This window comes from Caretta caretta, chromosome 1, assembly GCF_965140235.1.
Source record: "Caretta caretta isolate rCarCar2 chromosome 1, rCarCar1.hap1, whole genome shotgun sequence".
In the NCBI taxonomy this organism is placed as follows: Eukaryota; Metazoa; Chordata; order Testudines; family Cheloniidae; genus Caretta; species Caretta caretta.
Window position 1 is genome coordinate 80,815,045 of NC_134206.1, and position 22,930 is coordinate 80,837,974.

A 22,930-nucleotide genomic window follows, 5' to 3' on the forward strand; every position below is an offset into this window, starting at 1 on the left:
ACTCCTTTTTTATTTTTGCTCCTTTTTACTATCCTGACAATCATTTCTGTCCATGTATCACATTGTTTTCTCCCCGGTATGACGTTTTTCTACTTGAAAATCTTGGAATCTGCTGCCTTATACACTGCACTAAGCATACATAATACTGACAGACCCCGTTTGTCGGCAGGCAGGATCAAACCTGGAACCTCTGGAGCTAAATGCATAAGCCTCTACTGCATGAGCTAAAAGCCACATGGCTCTTAGCTAAGGCTGTAGCAGACTCATTAATCTCTAAGTAGCCTCGGTGCCACTAGAGAGGTCAGAACACCACACGCAGGAGGTGTGCGGGTTACGCCCAGATCAGATTTCTTTCATACAGCTCACATTTACCCATATCTTCCTGATTGTTTCTACTTCTCCCTTTAGGCCTCTGAGCTTATTTTTGCAATAATGAGCATACGTGAAATGCTTCTTGGCTCTTCATCATTAACAAAAGCAACGTGCCATTGCTCTGGCAGCAGACTCCTTGAGTTAGTTCTGACAGTTTGTTTTCTTCCCTATAAGAGAGCCACAGGGTAAACAAGAACTGTACACAGCTACACAGGTAAACTGAGAATAGGAAAAGGAACTAAATTAATCATTGACACAGCCACTCAAATTCAGAACAAGCATACTCTATAAAACAGGTGGGCAAGTTATTGATTGGCAGGAGTATAACAGCAGCTTAACAAAGACATTCACATGACACTTTAGTCGGGTTATACACCTTAACACACTCAAAACTGCCTTTAAGAGAGGACACTCCACCAGAAAAGTAGATTGCATCATGTATTGGGGTATGCCTTCAGACACGACAGACAGACATGCAGTTAGGGTATCCTATGTCTTCAGACATGGCCAACGGACACACAGGAACACATGGAGACTGGAGTCTTCTGTTATGGTCATGCGTTTAATGTAGCAGAAGCTCAGCTACACCCTGCAGAAGCATAGCTGTACCACCCGTTTACCTCCCCCACATCCTGAGGAGTGAACACCGAGATCCTTTATTGTTTCCCCTTTATTGTAATCAACAGCCCTCCCCCACGCCAGGTGGGCAGCTCTGGTCTCAGACTTGGCCCAATAATTGCCCTCTAATTTCCCTGCTAAATTCCCCGCCCCTGTTTGTTTACCTTTACTCATGACCATTGTTGCCATATAAGGGGTTGTTATTGAGCACTTAGCTGTCTCTGTCAGTGAATGTCCACAAGCTTGTGGTTTTGAGGTTTTCTGTGTGCATCTCTGCTGGCACCTACCAGGAAGACTCAATGTAACTCCCCACATCATGGAATGGGCCATCCAAATACCCCGAGAGAGCTTACTTCAGTATGGAAATAAAACCCCCACTGATCACATACCCCTAGTTGTCACTTACCACCCAACACTGGAACCCATATGGAGTATCATTAAATAATTACATCCCACACTCTATGGCAACCATATCCTGAAAGAAATGTTTCCTCTCACTTCTGGCCTTCAAACAACTCCCCAACCTCTCCAAGTTCATCATTATAAGTAAGCTCCCCACAGACCAGGACACACCAACTCAAAGTGGCGCCAGACCCTGCCAGAACAACAGATCCAAAACCTGTAGATATATTTCTACCTCTGTGATGAGCCACACACCCCACAACACAGCTTTCAAGACCCATGGGTCCTAACAGATGCCTATCACAATATATGGTGCACCTCAACCAATGCACTAAATGCCCCAATAACAACTATGTGAGTGAAACGAGATAATCGCGATACTCTCAAATAAACTCAGGCAGAAAAATAAAAGACAAAAAAAAGTGTCACCTGTGGGTGAACACTTTTCACAAAGCGATCAGTCTGTATCAGACCATTATCCTCCTCAAAGGAAACCTGCACAACACCTTCAAAAGATGAGCAGAGCTTAAATTCAGAACTTTGCTAGACACTAAAAATCATGGACTGAATAGAGACACTGGATTTATGGCTTATTAGAACAATCTATAACCCACTAACACTGGAGAGGTATTAATGGACCACTTCACCTTGAATGTTCCCTTGAAATATGTGTTAACCACTTGTGCTAAACAATCTGTTCCACTTTGGCAATGTCTACGCTGGAATACAAGACCCATGGCATGGCTGGCCTGGATCAGCTGATATAAGCTTTCAGAGCTTGGGCTGCAGGACTAAAAATTGCAGTGTAGACATTTGGGCTCTGGGACCCTCGCCCCACACGGGGTCCCAGAGCTTGGGCTCCAGCTGGAGCCCAAATGTCTTCACAGCATTTTTACAGCCAGAGCCTCGCGAGCCTGAGTCAGCTGACCCAGGCCAGCCACAGGCATTTAATTGCTGTGTAGAGTACCTTTCCCAGACCTGAAGATGAGCTCTGTGTAAGTTCAAAAGCTTGTCTCGCTCACCAAAAGAAGTTGGTTCTGTGACGTTATTGACATGAACTGTGACCGTATAGATCATTGTTGCAACAAAGGTCCCATAGTTGCACCAAATCCTGTACAAAGGAGGTCAAATAAGGTGTCTATAGAAAGGTTGTTTTCTGCTGGTTATGATTATGCTGTGTGTATCATCTGTATTTGAAGTTATGAATATTGGCTATGTACTTTTATCTCAATGTGTTTGATTCTAAGTAGCCTCAAAAAGAAAAGGAGTACTTGTGGCACCTTAGAGACTAACCAAATGCTCAAATAAATTGGTTAGTCTCTAAGGTGCCACAAGTACTCCTTTTCTTTTTGCGAATACAGACTAACACGGCTGTTCCTCTGAAACCTAAGTAGCCTCAGTGAAGCATTTGGTCAGCTTCTTGAGAAAGGAGTATTCTCAGTAAGTGCCCAATCAAGAAACACTTAACTGACAATGGACTTTGGGAGACGCCAATCCACATCTGAGCTTTCCTGGGAACATTCAAACTAACATGTAAACAATGGCACTGGCTTGAAAAAAGCTGAATCATTCATAGACATGTGACTTGCTCAGGTGGCTACAAACTCCATTTTCTTGCTGTGATTTTGCACAGAAGAACAAAGAGATTTCTGCCCAGAAGAGAAAGTATAAAAAGCCCTGAAAGCCCCTCTATTTTGTCTTCAGCTGGCTCAAGAGATGGCCTCTCCACCCCAAAGAGATGCCTAAAAGAAACTGGAAAAAAGGGTTATAACTACGGGGGTGTGAGTGATTGCTGGACCCAGGCCATAAGCCACAATGTTGGTCTGAAAAGGATTGGGCCCAGACTAGGAAAGAAGCTTACTGGAACATCTCTGAGGGTGAGATTTACCTGTATTCAGTTTCCTACCGTATTAGGCTTAGACTTGCGTGTTTTGTTATATTTTGCTTGGTCACTTACTTTGTTCTGTCTGTTATTACTTGGAACCACTTAAATCCTACTTTTTATATTTAATAAAATCATTTTTGCTTCTTAATTAACCCAGAGTAAGTAATTAATACCTGGGGGAGTAAACAGAAGTGGATATCTCTCTCTCAGTGTTATAGAGGGTGGACAATTTATGAGTTTACCTTTTATAAGCTTTATACAAAGTAAAATGGATTTATTTGGGGGTTTGGCTCCCAGAAAGACTGAATACTGGGTGCTGGGAAAGTTCCTGTTAACTAAGAAGTCCATGAAGTCCTGCACTTAGGACGGAAGAACCCAATGCACAGCTACAGACTAGGGACCGAATGGCTAGGCAGCAGTTCTGCGGAAAAGGACCTAGGGGTGACAGTGGACGAGAAGCTGGATATGAGTCAGCAGTGTGCCCTTGTTGCCAAGAAGGCCAATGGCATTTTGGGATGTATAAGTAGGGGCATAGCGAGCAGATCGAGGGACGTGATCGTTCCCCTCTATTCGACATTGGTGAGGCCTCATCTGGAGTACTGTGTCCAGTTTTGGGCCCCACACTTCAAGAAGGATGTGGATAAATTGGAGAGAGTCCAGCGAAGGGCAACAAAAATGATTAGGGGACTGGAACACATGAGTTATGAGGAGAGGCTGAGGGAGCTGGGATTGTTTAGCCTGCAGAAGAGAAGAATGAGGGGGGATTTGATAGCTGCTTTCAACTACCTGAAAGGGGGTTCCAAAGAGGATGGCTCTAGACTGTTCTCAATGGTATCAGATGACAGAACGAGGAGTAATGGTCTCAAGTTGCAGTGGGGGAGGTTTAGATTGGATATTAGGAAAAACTTTTTCACTAAGAGGGTGGTGAAACACTGGAATGCGTTACCTAGGGAGGTGGTAGAATCTCCTTCCTTAGAGGTTTTTAAGGTCAGGCTTGACAAAGCCCTGGCTGGGATGATTTAACTGGGAATTGGTCCTGCTTTGAGCAGGGGGTTGGACTAGATGACCTTCTGGGGTCCCTTCCAACCCTGATATTCTATGATTCTATGAATGGAGTGGATCTCAGTTTCAGTGAACTGCAGAGAGGTGTGGCCCAACCCTTGAGTCTGTGCCGAAGCTGACTGAAGTGTCTAACTGAGCAAGACAGGAGTGGAGGGAAACCTCTTCTGGCAGGGGGGTTTGTTCTCAGTGGTATCCCAACACATCTAGTGACAGTCTTGAGGGAGTTTTTGTGACCCAACTTGTCACAGGTTCAATAAAAGATATTACCTCACCCACCTTATCTCCCTTAATTCTGTAGCTGGGCAGCTATAATTTGCTGTCTGGAACAGGTTACATTTTACAGTCATCCAAAACTGCAGTCCTACATGGGAAATCATTAAAGCAGATTGTTGCCTTTTATTTGTTCTATCCTGATTCATAGGAAAGACCCTTTGCTCCCTCAGGAGTTCATATAACACTGTTTATTACAGATTACTCTGTAAATATGGAAAGAGGCAGGGTGGTGTTTTAGGGAAGTATCAGTGTTCTCATCCAGATTTTTCCTCCAGTACTGAAGGATGCTAACTCTGAAAGATGGGATGCCAATGGGGACTTCTGGAGACTTTTTCACATAACACTTACTGAATTTTGAACAGCTCAGATTCACTTTAATTTACCTGGCCAGAATTTCTATAAACATATCTATAAATTACACATTTTCTAAACACAGAATACTCCATAACTGAGGAAGAATTGATTAGAAGAAGCACTCAGATGGTGCCCTACCACAAATAAATTGCTACCTTATCTAGTAAACTATTTCTTCAATGAGAAATACTCCAAAGTGTATACCACAAATTCTATAACTTAGACTTCAGGACTTAAAATTCCTCTTATGGATACTAAATTGCAGAAAACACTTTAATACCCTTTTGATGTCCCTATTCGTAACAAGCAAATGCAAAGATTGTATTGTCCTTCCATTTTGAACAAAACAAAATCAGATCTACAGTTAAGAGACTCCAAATGTAATTAACAGTCACTCTCACTCATACATTATGTATTGGGCTGTCATTTCATATGCCAATTTGGGGCACTGATTCACCATTTCATAAGTTTGAAGTTGTCTACTGATTCAGCATTTAACCCTTATTTTATGTCCTGGGAATGGTCCACTGACTCAAGCCGCAGTGGAAGTTAGGAGCCTAACTACTTTTGAGACTCTTACCTTACCTTTGTCACTGACTTAAGAGTACAGAGTATGATGTCTCTGATGGAGAAAAAGTTATCCTAAATGTACGGACTGTACCACAAAGCTCATGTTATAAATGGAAATATGAACCTACTTTACTCTGCTGAAAACTACACACAAGAGCACACCACCAAAGAAAGCTTCTGTCACCTTTGAGGCATGTATAAGAATATCTTAGGACTTTACTCATGATAAATCAATTGATTGCCAGTTTAGACTCTACTGATGTCTGAATTATATTCAAGTTAATCAATGTGTTGTCCAAGGTATTATTGGAATTTGATACTGAGTTTTATAAAGAAGGTTAGATGTATGTCAAAGTTTATTCATTAGAATTTGTATTAACTGTGTTACAGACTGTTAATTTGTAAAAAAATAAAGACAAAACTAAGCATTTATGTGTCCTGAGTGCTTTATAATAAAATACAGTTCTCCTTTTACTTCCTTTATCTGATGTAACATTTGATACTCTTGTCTGTTAATGATCTTCTTGAATGCAAAAAACAGAACTTTAAGAAAGAAAAGAGACTCACGCTGAAAAATATCATTTGTAATATTGTGGCTTTAAAATAACATCCCGAAACCTATCCACTTCCCTCCTGAAAGAGATTTCAGTACAGAAAAATAGAAAGGAAATTATTCAGTAGGCCTAGATTCTGCGGTTCAAATCTTTTTGGTGGGGATGGAGAAGGGAAAGGCAAAGGCATATTGACCAATGTAACTGCAGAGTTCAGATATTGCAAAGCATGGACTCTACAGTAAATGTGACATTACATGAGCTGTTTATCAGTATCTGCATTTTAAAAACTCAACACCTCAGAACGGATAAATAATTATTTACTACATAGTCTGCTTGTGAGTTATTACAAGGTTACATTTGTTTTTGGTTACCAACAGTCAGTGCTATATTGGAAGCTTTTTCATTGCAACACTCAGAGCTTCCTACAAACTGCAATGTATTAATGGCTCTAGTTACAGAATATTTGTGTTACTCGTTAGTGTGGCAGCTCACATCATTGTGGTGCTGTTACAGACTGTGGTAAAACCATTTACAAATCACAGCTAAGAACTGTATTTAAATAATATTAAGATGGTTGTGGCCAAAGCCTAGAAAAGGAAGCAAGCAAACAATTACGGTAGATTGTTAATGTATGTCTTACTGTACCCAGGCAGAAAAAAGAGGCTAGCACGATGCTGTTAATCCAATACTCTTCTGGTGTTCTGTATTGTAGAATAATTACTGCCTTTACTGTTGCAGCACACTGGTGAGGCAGAATGGGCACTTCCCATCCTGTGCTGTAATAGCTGTGTGGATAAAGAGAGAACTTTAACAACATCAAACATTTCATGAACATCATAGTCACGTTTTAAAGAATCAATGGTTTTAAGTGATGAAGGACAACAGTCAAAATTATGCACTTCTATCTGTCAGATTTTGGTTATGCTATTGTTTATGGGGTATGACCATAAATGTTCGGAAATTTCAAAGCCCAACATCCCACTCTCTAAAAACAGTTGTTTTCTTACTCTTAGAAGTGGAAGAGAATGTGTGTGTGTGCGTGAGTGCACACGTGCGTGTGTGTAAGAACAAATATAATATTTGGATTACCAGTACTACTGGTTGTTTTAAAAGAACATCCAGTAGGGTACATTAAAAATATAAAGAATATCAGTTTTGAACACAGCTATAAGTAAAATTAAGGTAGGTCAATTGGAGGCCTATTTACCTTAACAATGTCCTCTTAATTATAGCATCATACATGTGATGACAGAATACTGTAAAATTTGACTGTAGTATAGGCATATTAAGTCGTCTCTTGCACTGTTATTTATTTAGATTTTGGAGCAATTTAAGCTTAGCACAGTTCATAATGATGCCAAGTTAAAAGCCATTTGAAGGCATGGGGACTGGTTCAGATCAAACTTTCAAGTATTAGTTAAAAACAATTTATTTTTCCATATACAAAGCCACTGCCACAATATTCCTGCATCCTCAAATGGTCAGTTAAAGCCTTCTTCTGGCAATGAGCTCAACATGGGTTGAGACTTGCACCTTTATGCCATTTCACTAAAGTCAATGGAACTACACCTGTACAAAGCCCAATGCAGGCTGGGGCCTAAGTGTCTTCACACATTGTGACAAAGGCACATAGGATGAAATTCTGACCCCAATGAAGTCAATGCTAACTCCCAATGATTCAATGGAGCCAGGATTTCACCCACAGAGCATTATGTGATCACCTTTTTTTGTATGTATTGATATCAATATCAACTAAACAAGAGAACAAGTAATTTCCCATATCTTCATTTGCAGTGATTCAATTTACTATACACTGCATCAGAATGTTAGAGTTCTGAACTCTAGTAATAGTCAGTAAATTATTAAAAATACATGAAAACAGATGGCGAGCCTCCAGGGCTCCACCATCTGAGAATCAGTATAACATTATAACCCTACCTTCAAGAGCCGAATGTGTAATTATATGCCTTAGAATGAGAGTTCCACAAAAATGAGACTTTTTCACATTAAATAGTCTGAATCCCAGTTACCCAGGGGATAGTGAGAGAGAACTGTAAGAAATAAAAGTTTCATCAGCGGAACTGTAAAAAGCAGAGCAACTTCTCTTTAAATTAATATCAATGAAGAAACAGTATATGGCACAAGCGAGTAACAATTACTACAGTTTTTGGCAACCATGGGCTAGATTCCCCAGTGGGCCACTAGGCACAACTCCATTGGTTTCAATAGACTTACACCTGCTTATGCCAACAGTGAGTTTGGCCCTCTGACTTTATAACTGGAAAGTCAGTGCTCTGAATGAGCTCTCTTAATTGTTTGCCATCAACTGATGAACTGTGAGAAAACACCTCAGGAGTAGACGTTATTTGCATAGACACATCTACTTAGTCAAGGTGATCCATAGACATACCTTCTTTGTCAATATGATCAATTCTAGCTGCTTTGGGTTAAAATTCATGTAAGTTTTGGATGCAGGGACAATTAAATGTTGTTCTCCTTTTTCTATGACTAAAATGCAGTAGAACTGTACTTAATATGGTCACCCTAACTGTAACCTCACTCACTAAGCATCAGGCAGTGAAGGAAAACCAGGTGACAGTCAGAAGGAGGTGGGGACTCTTTTTAAGGATTCTAGATGCTATTTGTCCCCTTATTCCTCCAATGTTTAAAGATAAAGCTGACCAGACTCACTTGAGAAGCTTTGTCTTTATCTCAGTGATTGCTAGAGCTGAAATCATTGCTAAGCTGGTCTATGGGGCTGAGCTTTAGGCCTGATGTGGAGACAGTGTTCCAGAGAAAGACAGTGCAGAGGAGGCAGCAGCAGTGAGGTTCCCCACTATCCACTGACATCACTAAGAGCTGAAACCTCTGCAAACTGGGCTAGGTGGTGGAACATGGCATTGTGGCTAAAATCAGCACGGTGAGAAACGCAGCACCAAAGGTGCTCCCCATCCAGGAAACCTGAGAGCTGTAATTACTAATAGCTTTGCTAGGTGGTCAGGACATTGCAGGCCTGTTCTGGGCTGGGCTAAGGACACAGCAGAGACAGAGGCATCACTTATGTCCCCTTTGGTGGAACAGGAACTGGAGGTGAAGCCACCCTGTATTCGGGGATTTTGCTGCTGACTTCAGCTGATAAGCCATGAGTGGTGTGTAGCAGCAGGAAATGGGGAGTGGTGTGTTAAAGAGACTTTCATCTATTGGACTTTCACACAGCAAGGTGGTAAACTGAGGCAAAGGACTACTGCCCAAGATACTGTGGAGGTGGGTGTTTTACTTGTTTGGATACTTTTGAGTCATTGTTGCTGTGTTTCCCCAAATTAATGCTGTGGTCCCTTTCCCCCTGTCTGTTAAACACAGACTCAGTGCATGCAAGTGGGGAAGTATTGCATTTAATTTTCAGAGGTTTCTGGGGGAAGATGGGTCTCAAGCCAGTTTTGGTTTTTTGTTTTGTAATTTTAAGAGGAATCCCTAGATATTGAACCAGACCAACACCACTTGGCAAAAGGGTTACACACTATTTTAATATTTTTTAGAGACAAGCCAATCTCATGAAAAAGATCCACACCTCTTAGAGGGACGAGGTGTTGCAATAAAGTCTGTTAGTGGCTAACCTTTTATTATATAAAAAATCAGCAGATGGCAGCATACAGCTAGCATTTTTTGTTATGCTGTTTTGTGCTGTCGTTAATAAATGGAACCTTTATTAGATACATTTGTATGCAAAACTATGGTCTATTTAGATACATAAAAATACGATAAATGTGAGTTTAGATTCCTCCTTCTTTCTTTGCTTCCAAGATACAACTGTGCTCATTTGTATTTTTGTTTTCTTTTTTCCATTTCCCCCCCACACTCCATATGGTGAGATTTATTACTGTTACATCGTCATTTTCTGAACTTTCATCAACCAAAGAGTTCAGCAAAAGCACAATTATGGGGACAGCAGGCAACAAAGTTAGAACAAAGGAAAGAAATGTCAAAGGTTTCTAGTAGCTGCTGAATGTTCCAAGCTAGCAATGTGGGTTAGGTCAAAAAGGCTTTCACATAATTTTCACTGTCACTGGAGCGCTGATGAATCGGCTTTAAAAGAATAACCATGAACTTTTAAAAAAAACTCATTGGATAATCTATTCCCACAATGTGCCCTGGGGATCCATAAAGAGTTGTTGTACAGTATTGTTGTGCAATCCTGATTTCAGAAAGTGCTTAATCCTACCCTTATATAACTCACCCTCTACATTTTAGAGTGAATACAGATGGATCAGGTTAAGGATCACTTATGTTGCAAGTAATTTAAGTTCAAAAGAAATTCTTTTACTGGCTCCAGTCTTTCGGCACATTTACTATATGCAGTAATGAAACTAGTGGGTTAACAGTATGTGTACTCTCACACAATGGTATTGTTGGGTAACAAATGAGAGACACTCCAATTTAAAACAGTTTCTTGCAGCCTTTATTTTGAATGTTTTAAGACAATGCTATTATCACCCATGTATTGCATATAAATGCAAATACAGACAAGTCAAGAAAAGTAATTGGCAGAATTACCTCTCCCGGGAGCAAGGTGACTTTTTTTTCTTTTCTCTGGTCCCTGCTATGTTCTTCCCCTGTCCTTCTCCACTTTCTTATTGTCAATCACATTGTCAATCACAGATCAAGGTTTTATGAAATAAGACACACAACCTGGTTTCACACAACTCTGAAACTGTTTTAACTAAGTTTGGAAATGCTGGATCAGCAGAGACAAATACAAAAGCAAAAATTCCTTTATATTTTCTTTTACAAAAATCATTTTTCTAATATATGACTAGCACAATTCATTACACAGTTTTCTTACAGTATGTACCACTAAATTCAAACAAAGTCACAAAAATCTAGCACATATGATCCTTAGTCCTTGTATTGCTGAATTACAAAAACAGAGCCTTCCAGTTGCTATTGCTTTTTTTCTGGGCCCCAATTTTAAAGTGCAGTTCTCTCTCAGCTTCTAGGCTGCAAAGAGGAAATGTGAGCGCATACATACATAAATAAACTTTACACTAGCGCCACCTAGGGTTGCCAATATTGTATTTCCAAAATAAGGGACTGTTTTCTTAGCATCCCCTCCCAATATTAGTATTATTATTATAATCAATAAGCAGTACTCACCTACATTCACCAGGAATATTTCTTGCTGCTTTTTGCAACACTCGGCAACTGTGTTGCAAAAAAAAAAACACAAAGGACATCCCTTGTAATAAGGGACTGTTGGCAACCCTACATTCTGTTAGACTTGTATTTCTTGTCACCCATAACTGGCACCTCATCGCAGTAGCTTCCTACTCTATAATCCTTGGTACTTGAAAAGTAATGGAAATAAAGATAAAGAATGTGATTTCTAAGCATTTAGAAGTATGTCATATGGTGTTGACAGTCAACATGAAGTTGTGAATGAAAAGAACGTCCAATCAAAAACAACTGGTATTCCACAGAAAGGGAACACCTCAAAAATTCAAAGCAATTTGGGCTGATGTTTTAGAGATCTATAATTAATGTCTATGTTTTAGAGGTCTGTGATTAACCCTGAAAATAGTTGTCATTTCCCCTCCCGTCCCTTTAGCCTAACCCTCTTTATTTACTTTGTGTAGTATGATGAATCTGGCATTTTGGTATATTTGTTGTATATGAAAAAATTATAAATAAGAGTAATAATAAAAAAAGAACATCCAATGAATTTTCTAGAAATCTTTGAGTGTATTTATAACTTTAGAAGCTGCAGCTTTTGATGCTGCACTGCTCTTCCGATTGCTCTGCAGAACAATCTGTTTTGCAGAGGTAGACATTTAATGGATGAAAAATGGGTTCAGTGATACAGTCGACATTACCACAATTTATGTAGTTCATAATAAACAAGATGAAATTCTGGCCCTACTAAAGTACATGGGAGCTTTACCATTGACTGCAATGGCTTGCAGATTTCATCCACAGGTTTTAAGTGATGCTTCAGAATTCAGTGTTTGAGAGGGGAATTGTAATTTTGTACAAAAAAAAATTGGTATAATAAATAACTGATATATCATGGGTTCACTTAATACCAAAATGGCAAGTTATTTGTGTATTATCCTCTGAGAATCTCATGTTAGGGTAGCTCTCAAATTGAGAGCTCAAGTTTATTCTGATCAATAGGAAAGTATGATACTTTAGCACAATTTAATTTTGCAGAAATGAAGATAACTTTTCTGTTGTGCTTTTCATTGCAGTACGTGAAGGAGAAGACAAGCTCCTTTTCATACTCCACTGTAATAAACTCTAATCGAACTTGAAACTCTTTTTACAATATTTTTAAAAAGAATAATACATCATGTATGCTGCTCAAAAGGGTCTAACATCAATAATTCAGGAAGCCTTACAAGACTATAGAGACATTTTCAGAGCTCATAAAATGGCGTCTTATTTAACTACTGGAAAATCAGACAGTGCCTTGCAATCTCTTTATAGGAAAAACACAAACTCTTGTTCATCTCTGTTCTCCCATCCTGTCACAGAAAGTCAGGGACCTGCTGTCCCCTGTGTGTAAACCCCATTCCATCTCCAGTTGCCATCCTGAAAGCCTTCTCCTTGCCTCAGGGTCCTCCTGCTTGCCTCCTCTCCTAATTTCTCATTCTTTTTGTTCCCTCTTCCCTACAGTCAAGGACAACAAGAAGGGAAAGACAGAGAAATCTAACATCCCTAATCCCTCTGAGCATTTAGACTCTTTGGAGCTCATGTAGCGTGAACAAAATCAGAGAGAGAGAGATATTTTAAGGCAGTGTACTTTATTCTGCATTAGAATCCTGTGCTAAGAGTAAGGGGTTTTTCGAGTAGAAGTGAAAGCAACCAACGACAACACACACATTTATCTGGGACTGCATACAAGAAGGTCTGTTATTATGCTAACTCTGTGCAGGGCATGAGCTTCATTACCTGGCCAGAGATCTGTGCTCCTGCCCTGTCAATTCCTGCCCCTCCTGGTTTCACCAGACATTAAATGAATTATAAAGTTTTAACTTGTCTCATTCTCAAGAGTACCAAGTTGTTTGTATGTTTTCAGGGATCCTTCAGCGAAAGGCATCTGCTATTATCATTATTGCTAGCTAAATCTAGGAGGCAGCTCTTCAGCTGGTGTGAACGGGCAAAACTCCCACCTAATTGACATCTGAGCAAGTCCAACATTCTTCAAGGTAGGGGTATTTCTATTTTCTGGACAGTAAGAGCTGAAGTATCAGTCTCCAAAAGTGCATAAGGAAATGTAGTCATTCCCTTACACATTCATGGTGTGTTACCAACTGGCTTTCCATTGAACTTGAGGTTCAGAAACCTCCTTCACAGAATGCTACTTACGATATCCACCAACTCTCTTACTGTCCCTGTGGTAGTGTAATGTTGACTGACCCAGTCGTTGGGGGGCAGGACGAGACCTCTGGAGCTTAGTGCATGAGCTAAAAGCCAATGGACTGTTAGCTAAGGCTGTAGAGCAAACTCATTAATCTCTCTCTCTCTAAGTGGTCTTGGTGCCACTAGATGGGACAGAACACCACACCCAGAAGGTGTGTGGGTTACACTAGCATGGGAGAAGAGAACCATTTGACAAACGAAAGTTACTCACCAATAATTCTGCTTGTCATAGTTTCCTTTTCTCCGTTTCATCCTGTTCTTTTCTCCTGTGAGAAAGGCGCCTCTTACTACACTTCTTTCCGTTATTCCTCTTCCAACACTTCTCTTGCTCTGGAATTGTCTAATTGGAGAGATGGGCCATGCTGGAATTTATGTATATTTATTTTGCCTCTTGATTCATGGAGGCATGACACCAACTGTCCTTGAGTGTCTCTGTGGGAGGCTAAAAGATGAGACTATGACTAAGAGAATTGCCAGTAAATAATTTCGCCTTAATTTGGACATTGATGTATCATCAGTCTGCATTAGTAAAATGTGCATGTAGCAGGTTGGTCACCCACTCCAGCCTTAAAGGGCTTAAAATAGCCCAGGAGAGGGCTGTGGCTGGGAGCAAGCAGTTCCCAGGCTGATTGGGGGAAGCAGGCTCAGATGTGGCCATGCCCCAATCAGGGCTCAGCTGGCCCTTATAAGAGGGCATTTGGCCAGAAGCAGACACTATCTCTCTGCCTTTTGAGGGAGATGGGCCTGGCTGCTGGGGAGCTTGAGAGGGTACCCGGAGTGGAGCAGGGCTGGAGAAGGCCAGAGGAGCTGGGATCTCCAGAATGGAAAAGCCCCAGGCTGCAGGCCTGGCAGACGGTCTAAAAACGGGTACTGCGGTTGCAGGGGGCAGCCCACGGGTAGGTAGAGGCAGCAGGTCCAACCCCCGCTTGCCTGTGATGATTGGCTTATACGCTGCAGTCTGTCCCAGGGTGCGGGGGCTTAATGGTGACTGGCAGTAGCCAAAGATGGAGGCGAGGTGGGGATAGTGGGTGGGGGTTCCCCTGGGAGGGGGAGACCCAGAGACTGTGAGGGTACTGCCAGGGGGCAGCACCCTCAGTAAAAGGGGCACTGGGGTGCGGGAGGGACACGGGGGCCAGCAGCAAGCAGGACACTGGCCTGCAGAGGGCGCTCCGGAGGCTGGAAGAGCTAATTCCCTGAGAGACCAGCAGGAGGCGCCGCAGGGGTGAGACCCACACTGTGACGTGCACAATGTATGACTGCAAGATAGGAACAACCCATGTCTAAACTCTGTTTCATATGGATTCCACAGCCCTTTGAAAATGACAGCTCAAAACCAAGCTGTAATCTACTGCTTACAGCCAGAACTATCAGCTTGTTTCATGGAACAATGTTGTTACAAACCATGCTGGCCACAACCTGCCTCCTGATACCATCTAGTCTCATGTATTTATATTGTATGCAACATTTAATTTGCTATATTTGTTGCATGTTGTGAGTTAGCTGTATGTAAGTGAAGTTATAAAACAAAAGTAAGAAAGTACTATATTTTCTCTCTCTCTCCTCTCTCTTGCCTATTTATGGTAGTTCTAAGGTTTCACATAATTGTGGTCTATTCTAACCTGTAATATGGTATATTCCCCAATTAACAATACATATGCAGCAACAAAGAGCCTAATTCCCAGCCTAACTGTTTAAAAATAGTCCTATGCAAATATTTGTAATAGTGAAACTTGCCAGTGAAGCTTCTATTTATTGCAGTGTGGGAGGAATCCCCACATGAGGCAGGTCAGTGTACAAAGGGGAGAAAAAGGAAAGAGTGGTGAACAAGGCTGATGGATGTTAGGGAGGAAATCGATAAGATCAGATGTGTTTGGAGTTTGTTGTTCAAACCTCCAGGTGTAAATATTCATTTCTGTATCAGAGGTGCACGCGCTCAAAGTTGCTCCTCCTGGTTCTGCTGCCAGATTGTGGGAGGAGGGGGGAGAGAAACATGCGGGAGCAAGACCATAGACCATCTCGGAAGCTCCCTCTTCTATGGTTCTGGTCATACCGGTGAGTGGGGGTGGAGGCTGCTGGAACATACTGCCTCAATCTGGTTCAAGGGGAAGGAATTGGCATGCCCTGGATTCAGCGCTGCACTCAGTGCAACTGGTGGGGTGAGGACAGAGGAATCATCTCTCCTTCCCACCACTGAAATATCATGGAAATTAAATGCAGAATGGAGCATTTTATTTTCAACAATGAGAAAATATAAACACTCAAACCAGAAAATTCCATAAGTTAAGGGTTCCACCATACAAAATATAGTGTGCACAACAAGTCTGCTTTCGTAAACGCTTAACTGCCAGATGTCCAGACATTGTCCTCCTTAACATTGCATGAATATTCATTTTTGCTTCTGACATGAATGTGTTTTTAGGACTCAGTTAATGAGTTTGTAGTTTATATTATACAGGTAGCATAGCACCAGGATAAGTATGTCACTGAGGCTAGGCTTTTTATACAATGTATAATACTGCATTTCTGCCTGTTAAAGTCTGTATGCACTTATTTGAAGTTTCATGACTTAGTGACAGTGCCTTATTACCTCTGTTACCATGGTAACTAAATATCCCATAATGGCTCTGTTCTGATGCCAAAATTGTTTCATTTTAAGTTCATCTATTCAATTATGCTGCAGACCAAGCAGGGACTAAACTCCAAGTTTTTTTTTTTTGCTTAGGTTTGTTTTGTTCTTGAAAAAAGAGAGAAGGAAACCAAACAGACTATTGTGAATAAGAAACCCTGGGATGCCCATGCATTGAAGAATGCTTGTATAGCGATGTGGCATCTAGAAACAGGATAATTGTGAACTTGTGGCCTTCACAGTTTTCCCTTACAAATGATTTTTACTTTGATGCCCTGCTTTGATTCTTTTGCCCTTGTTCTGTCCTTTTAGATTTTGGCTAATCCTTAATTTTCCTCTACAAGCTTTTATAGTTCCGCTAGAATTTTGAAACTCAGGCTTCATGAATAATGTTTATGGACGTTCTTTAAGAGTCATACAAACAAAAATTGATTGGAAGATTGTCCAAAATGGTAAAAATGTGATGCTGAACCATTGAAGTCAACAGCAAAACTCAGGGTACTGAAAATTATGCACCAATGGCCCTGATCCTACAAACACATGTGCTTAACTTGAAGCATGCATGATAATCTTACTGAAGTCAATGGGGCTACTCCACATGCTTAATGTTAAGCACTTTCATTTGCAGAATCAGCACTTAAATAGAAGTGGCCTGGTTTTCTGAGGTCCTGAGCACTCACAACTTTAACTGAACTCAGTGTGCTGCTTCCATTTCATAAAGAAGGCTCCAGGTGAGGGCTATAATATATTGTGTTCTCTTATGCCTGGGTCATTACTCAGTACCCAGTGGTCTAAGGAGCAAAGTAAAGTATACAGAATTCCAGGAAGTAATATCAGTAAGTGACATTGCTCTCTTTCCTTGTTCAGCTGTGCAGTATTCAGTTTGATTTCTCCTGGGATTGTCTCAAATTGAAAGACTTCTGGTCTGATGTGAGCAAACTGATACCAGAATTATTTCAGGGACGTAGCACCACAAATTCCTGATATTGAGTCATTAAGAAAATGTCCTGGTTTGCTGAAATTAAATGAAGATAGAAACCTGCTTAGAATTCTTATGACTGCAGCCAGTAAATGTATTTAATCACTTATGGTTTGAAAAAATAAATACCATCACCACAAATGTGGTTAAGCAGAAAAAAGAACTGGGAGAAATGCGTATTTTAGTTTAACAACTAACTGTTTGAGAAAAGATGGGTCAAATCAGATGAACAAAAATCAGTGATATAACTTTATCGTAACAAAATGTATGCCTGGAAAAACTGATCATTAGGGGGGAAGTGGGACTAAGCCCCACGAATTATGACTATAGCGTAGCTGATGTGCAACAAAGTGCAGTACCACTTGTTGCCAGTAGGGGCCTTGTGGCCTTGCAGCACATAGCTCATAGGAAAGGCTAAGATTTTATCATGGTTATTTTTAGTAAAAGTTACGGAGAGGTCATGGGAAATAAACACAAATTCACAGAAGATGTGACCTGTCTGTGACTTTTGCTGCTGTGGCTCCATGGTTTCCCCCGCCACCATGGTAGCCTGGAGCTGTGGGGATCCCCCTCCACCTGCGGCAGCGGGAAGCTGCAGGGGGCTCCTCGGCTCTGCCCAGGGCAGCTGGGAGCTTCAGGGTGACAATATTTCCCCGCTCGCCTGAGATGTTCCCCTCCCCCTGCAGGAACCCATCGCTGGAACCGTGAGGAGGGCCCCCTTAGAAGTCTGTCACCTGTTGCTGAAACCTTGCAGGGGGTCTCCTGTTGCTGCTGTTGCCTTTTGCTGGAACCCTGCCAGGGCCAGCCTGGCAGCCAGCTCCAGAGTGCCACAGCGCCTGGGGCTAAAGCAGAGAATGTCAGGGAGGTCTCTGGAAGTCACAGATTCCGTGACATAAATGGAGCCTTACTCCTCGGCAGTAGAGGCAGGGAATACTGGTTTTGGTGAGGTAGCTCCACAGAGCCAGATTACAAGCTCCTTGGAGTACCTGAAGAAAAGCCAAAGAGTGGGTAGTATAGGGGCTGTTTCAGATCACATGCCCATACTACTTCTGCTCCTGCCTTTTCAGACACATCAACAGCTGTTGGTTCCCCTGTCTTCCTTCCCCCCAGAGCTGGGGTTTCTGACCCTAATGGTGGAAAAGCAGTATTGCCAGCCCCACAGTCCAGTTCATCTCCTTCCCTCCCCCCAGATCCCACTCCCCACTGGTAGTCTACAGTGGTTCCATTAAATCACACACAGACAGCAGGCTCCAGCAAGTAGTGACTTCCTTGGGCAAGCTGCAGTCAGAAATGCTCTCCCTAGTTCCCAACCCGCCCACCCCGGTGGACTCTACAGTTGCCACAGGAAAGGTAGGTTCAGTACCGGCACTTTTTCCTCTGAGTCAAGAGTGAGCTAATGGTTCTTGTCGTCATTCTTCTCCTGTAGGAATTCCTTTTGGGTTAGATGTAAAATGAAGGTGCTGACTGGTTTTGGTCATTAAAAATCCCATGGCACTTTTTTCAAGAGTAGAGTTGTTAACTCTGGACTCCTCACCAAAATACAATTGGGGGTAATTTAGCCTACCTACAATTCCCAGTAAGATGTGATATTCTTTTTTGCTTTCTCTCAAACAGTTATGTATTGTTGGCATGCACTGTTAAAACACTTGCCATATTCCACCCTCAGTGCTCTTAGGAACCTTTCAGGTGAAAAGAATTACATGGAACTAAGAAAACAATCTGTAATAGACCAGGGCATAGGCTGCCTGGCCCAGTCGTCACAACTAGGCTCGTGTCCACACATCAAGAACAGCCACAAGATGGTAGTCAGGGAGCAGAGACTGGAGAAATTTCCAGAGCCAGGACCAATAATCAAGGGTCAGAGTCCAGCCAGGGTCAGAGACTGGAGATCTGAGGTAGTACAGGCTGGAATGAGGAGGCAAGAACCAAGGTCAAAGTCCGGCTGGGGTCAGAGGCTGGAGATGAGAAGACAAGGTGTTGTCTGGTATCACAGCAGGCCAGAAGTCTTTGTGTTGCCCCAGTGACTTCTTGAGTCACTCCCCAGTAAATAATGCATGTAACCAATCAGAAGGCCACAGGATACTGTCACTCTGGATCCTTTGGGCGGTACTTCCTGTGGCACCTAATCTCCATCATGCTCCCCGGATATGGGAACATCTGCTATCCCTGGCTCTGCAGACCCAGATTCTAGTCCACAGATCCTTACACAGTCATTATCTAAGCAGATGCACTCATAACCCAAAGTGGGAAGGGAACACACTTCACAGAACCTCCCAGAAGTCAGTGGATTTAGTTTGAAGACTTCTGAATATGCATCTGACAATGTTTGGAGCTTGCCTTATAGATTAAAAAAAAAGCAAACCAACCTCTACTTTCTCCTTCTCAATTGATGCCATAAATGATTTTGCCTCAAAGTTGTGATCTCCAAAGTACTTTGTCAATGTGCAAGCTGTAAAATTCTGAAAAAAATCTTCCGATTTCTTGAAATCCTTGAAGTTTGAGGAATCTTTTTCAAATGCTTCCATCGAGTCCAACAATTGCTGATTGTCCATAAAACGCTTGTTGAACACAGAAATAAAATGGTAAAGAACAGCAAAATAACTCCTTTGAAATCTAGTATTGACTCATTTAATCAATATTCCTTTTTTCTAATAGTATTGTTCGATAAATAGTCAACAAGGAACTTTGAAACTTTCTGAATTCTTTCAGAGCATTTAGGCAATGATTCAGGTGTCCCAAAATTCAATTAGTTGCCAACATCAGTGAATTCTTTCTCATGTTCAACTATCTTTCCCACCCAACTTCATATTTTATTGATCATAGTTCTTTTTGTGTTCCTTTAATCAGGTGTGTAGCACATAATAAAACAAGTCCACTTTGTTGAAGCTGCACTGAGAATACATTTTTCACACCAAGTATTCTTTCCAAGATAAGCATTGTGACAAGATGGCCAATGTTAGTCTGGTGGAACCTGTACTTTTCTTGGCAGGGAGTTAAGATGCCACCCCTTGTCCCTGTTCTTGGGGTGTCAATGGCCCCGCTAGTGGCCCAGGAAGGAAGCAGGGGAAGGGTCTGGGTTTGCTCCTCACTCTGAGCCCCAGAACTTCTCAACCCCTGGGGCTTCTTAACCTCTTCTCCCTTGGGTGGGGTACCTGCAGGCCTTAGATGCTGGGGAAGGGAGTCCCCCTCCCCTACTGGGGCAGGGTCTCCCTTACTTTGGTTCTCTAATTTTCCAAGTCTCACAGCACACCTCCAAGCTCCAGTCCTCTCTCTCCTTCCTCCTCCTCTGTCTGCCTGAAGCAGGGGGTATTGTTAGGTTCCTAATAGGGCCTTAATTGACAGCAGGTGCTCCAATTAACTTGCAGCCACCTTCCCTAGTCTACAGGGTCAGAGACTTTTGGGTCGTTGGACTTTTGGGACTTTAGGTGATTTTGGGTTGCTGGACTCAAGAACCAAAGGGAAAGGACACGCCCCAGTTTGCTTGGGGTGGGTTTTTTGCTCATGGGTTGTGTTATCCTGTTGGTGGTGTTTCCCCAACATAATGCCACATTGTTTCTCTCTGTTATTAAAAGGCTTTTTGCTACACTCAGACTATGTGCTTGCGAGAGGGGAAGTATTGCCTCTTGGAGGCACCAAGCAGGGGTGGTATATATTTGTCCCAGGTCACTGGGTGGGGGCTCAAACCGGTTTTGCATTGTGTTATTGGAATGGAACCCCTAGATACTGAACCCGGCCCTTGTTGCTGCCAACTCTGACAGGCAGAAGGGTTACATATATATTTCCCCTCTAGCACTCGCCCACTGTTCCCTGGCCCTCCTATATCACAGCATATACAATATGAAAGAAGTAGACTCTAGCTTAGTTTTAAATGCAGTTGCCACAGCTGAAACTCCCAAATTATCTGTACTGACTGCTTTTAGTACAGCAAGAATGGCTTCTGAGTGCAGTTTTATCTTATTTATTGCTTGGTAGAATAAAGCCACTTGGTAAATGTCATTCGCTCTAGCTGAATAACTTTCTGCTGGAACTGTTTTTGAGCTTGAACAAATAACTCGTGTCTGGTATTGCTTTTGGCCACTGAGCTATACAAAGCTTATAGAGTTGTAAAGAATTCTGGAAGTTTGGGCATATCTGAGATAGTGTTGACTAAAACAAGATGTAGCTTGTGCGTATGGCAGCAAATGTACACAGCATAAGATTCTTTTTAGTTTAGGTTAACAAAGAGAAGGTTAAGGGGTGACTTGATTATACTCTACAAGTACCTACATAGAAATAAAATATTTAATAATGGGCTCTTCAGTCTAGCAGAGAAAGGTATAACATAATCCAGTGGCTGGAAACTGAACCTAGACAAATTTGGACTAGAAATAAAGAATAAAGTTTTAAGAGTAATTAACCATTGGAACAACTAACCATGGGTCATGGTGAATTCTCCATTAGCCACAATTTTAAAATCAAGATGGGATATTTTCTAAAAAATATATTCTAGGAGTCATTTTGGGGAAGTTCTGTGGCCTGGTGTCACCTAGGTCAGACTAGACAATTCAGTCTGTATGAGACAATCAAGTGTTTGGCATGTGCTTTCTGCAGAACCCCCTGCAAAGAAGTAGAAATGGTCAAAAGCTGAAAAATCTCCTCATTTTGAAGTGTCTTGGTAGAATCAGTTTGCCGTCATCAATAAAAACTGAAATTTTTTTGCCTTCTGTACAAAAAAGGACTATAAAGGATTTAACATCAAATGACATTTTAATCTGTTGCACTCAGAATTTAACAAATTTCTGTTAAATTTTTCTAAATCCTTCAGAAATGCCATTAACTTCTGGCAAAAATCACCCTTTTTCTATTTGGCACAACCAACACGAACCACTTAAAATTGTGCATCCAATGATTATGCACAATTAAGTTATTAGTAACCAGATAATGTTCTTTTTCTGGAATTTTGAGCAAGTGCAAAAAACGTTTGGGGACAGTATTTGCCTCCTTTCCCCAATTGATGCCACTGTGCTGCACCTCAATATTGAGGGAATTGCAGCCGCCAAAAAGGGATATCCTCTGCCAGTTGGCTATAGAAAATGAAGCACACATCAACTTGCTTCAGGAAACATACCCTACTTCTGATACTCAACTATCAATTCCTGGCTTTGCTGCTGTGTCTCACCTCCATCATAGGCAGTACCGGATAGCAGCCTATGTCAGGGAAGGTATTCCAGCAACTCCAGTCTCATCCTTAGGTCCAAATGATGTTATTGAATGGCAAGCTATTAAAGTGAAGGACCTGACTCTTATCAGTGTCTACAAACCTCCATCTGCCAACTGGCCAACTCGTGTCTTACTCATCTTATCCGGACCCTTAAGATACACCTGTACTGCATGGTTCTTTTGGTGGCATACAGTATACCTACTTGTGTAGTTCACCTAGCATGGGTATAAATAACAGTGTAGTGAGTAAGGCACAGCTTTGAAAAGTAGAGTAAAGACATGTCTGAAGAGTGAGGGTATATATGTAAGTACATACCTTACAAAGCTCTCTATTCACCAAGCCATGCTTCCCTAAAAATAGCAGTGTCCCACTGCCTCCCGACTGCTAGAGGCTTTCCCCACCACAAGAAAAGACTTGGGGCATTGCTGTTTTTGAGGAAAGCTAGAGACTATTTTCACCTTAGAATAATCCAGGCAAGAATGATGGAAAGAAACAGTTTCCAAATTAAACTTTATGCATTCCAGTCACAAAGCATGGCAAACTATTAAGAGACTGAGTGGAGATTCTAGACTGGATAAGAGGGACTACCCAATCACAGCAAACTGCATCGCAATCCACC

General features: G+C 41.7%; 1 long non-coding RNA gene across 2 annotated transcripts in view; it reads left to right on the top strand.

Annotated features, from left to right (window-relative positions):
- The window catches only part of LOC142069679 (uncharacterized), a 129,343-nt gene that overhangs the window by 37,814 nt on the left and 68,599 nt on the right, over positions 1-22,930 (top strand). The window contains exon 1 of one of the 2 annotated variants that reach the window (XR_012665638.1): positions 13,181-13,292. The exons of the other annotated variant lie outside the window; for it this stretch is intronic. This is a non-coding gene — a long non-coding RNA (uncharacterized LOC142069679). Of the gene's footprint in view, positions 1-13,180; positions 13,293-22,930 lie in introns of those variants that run through there. 2 annotated transcript variants of the gene reach the window in all.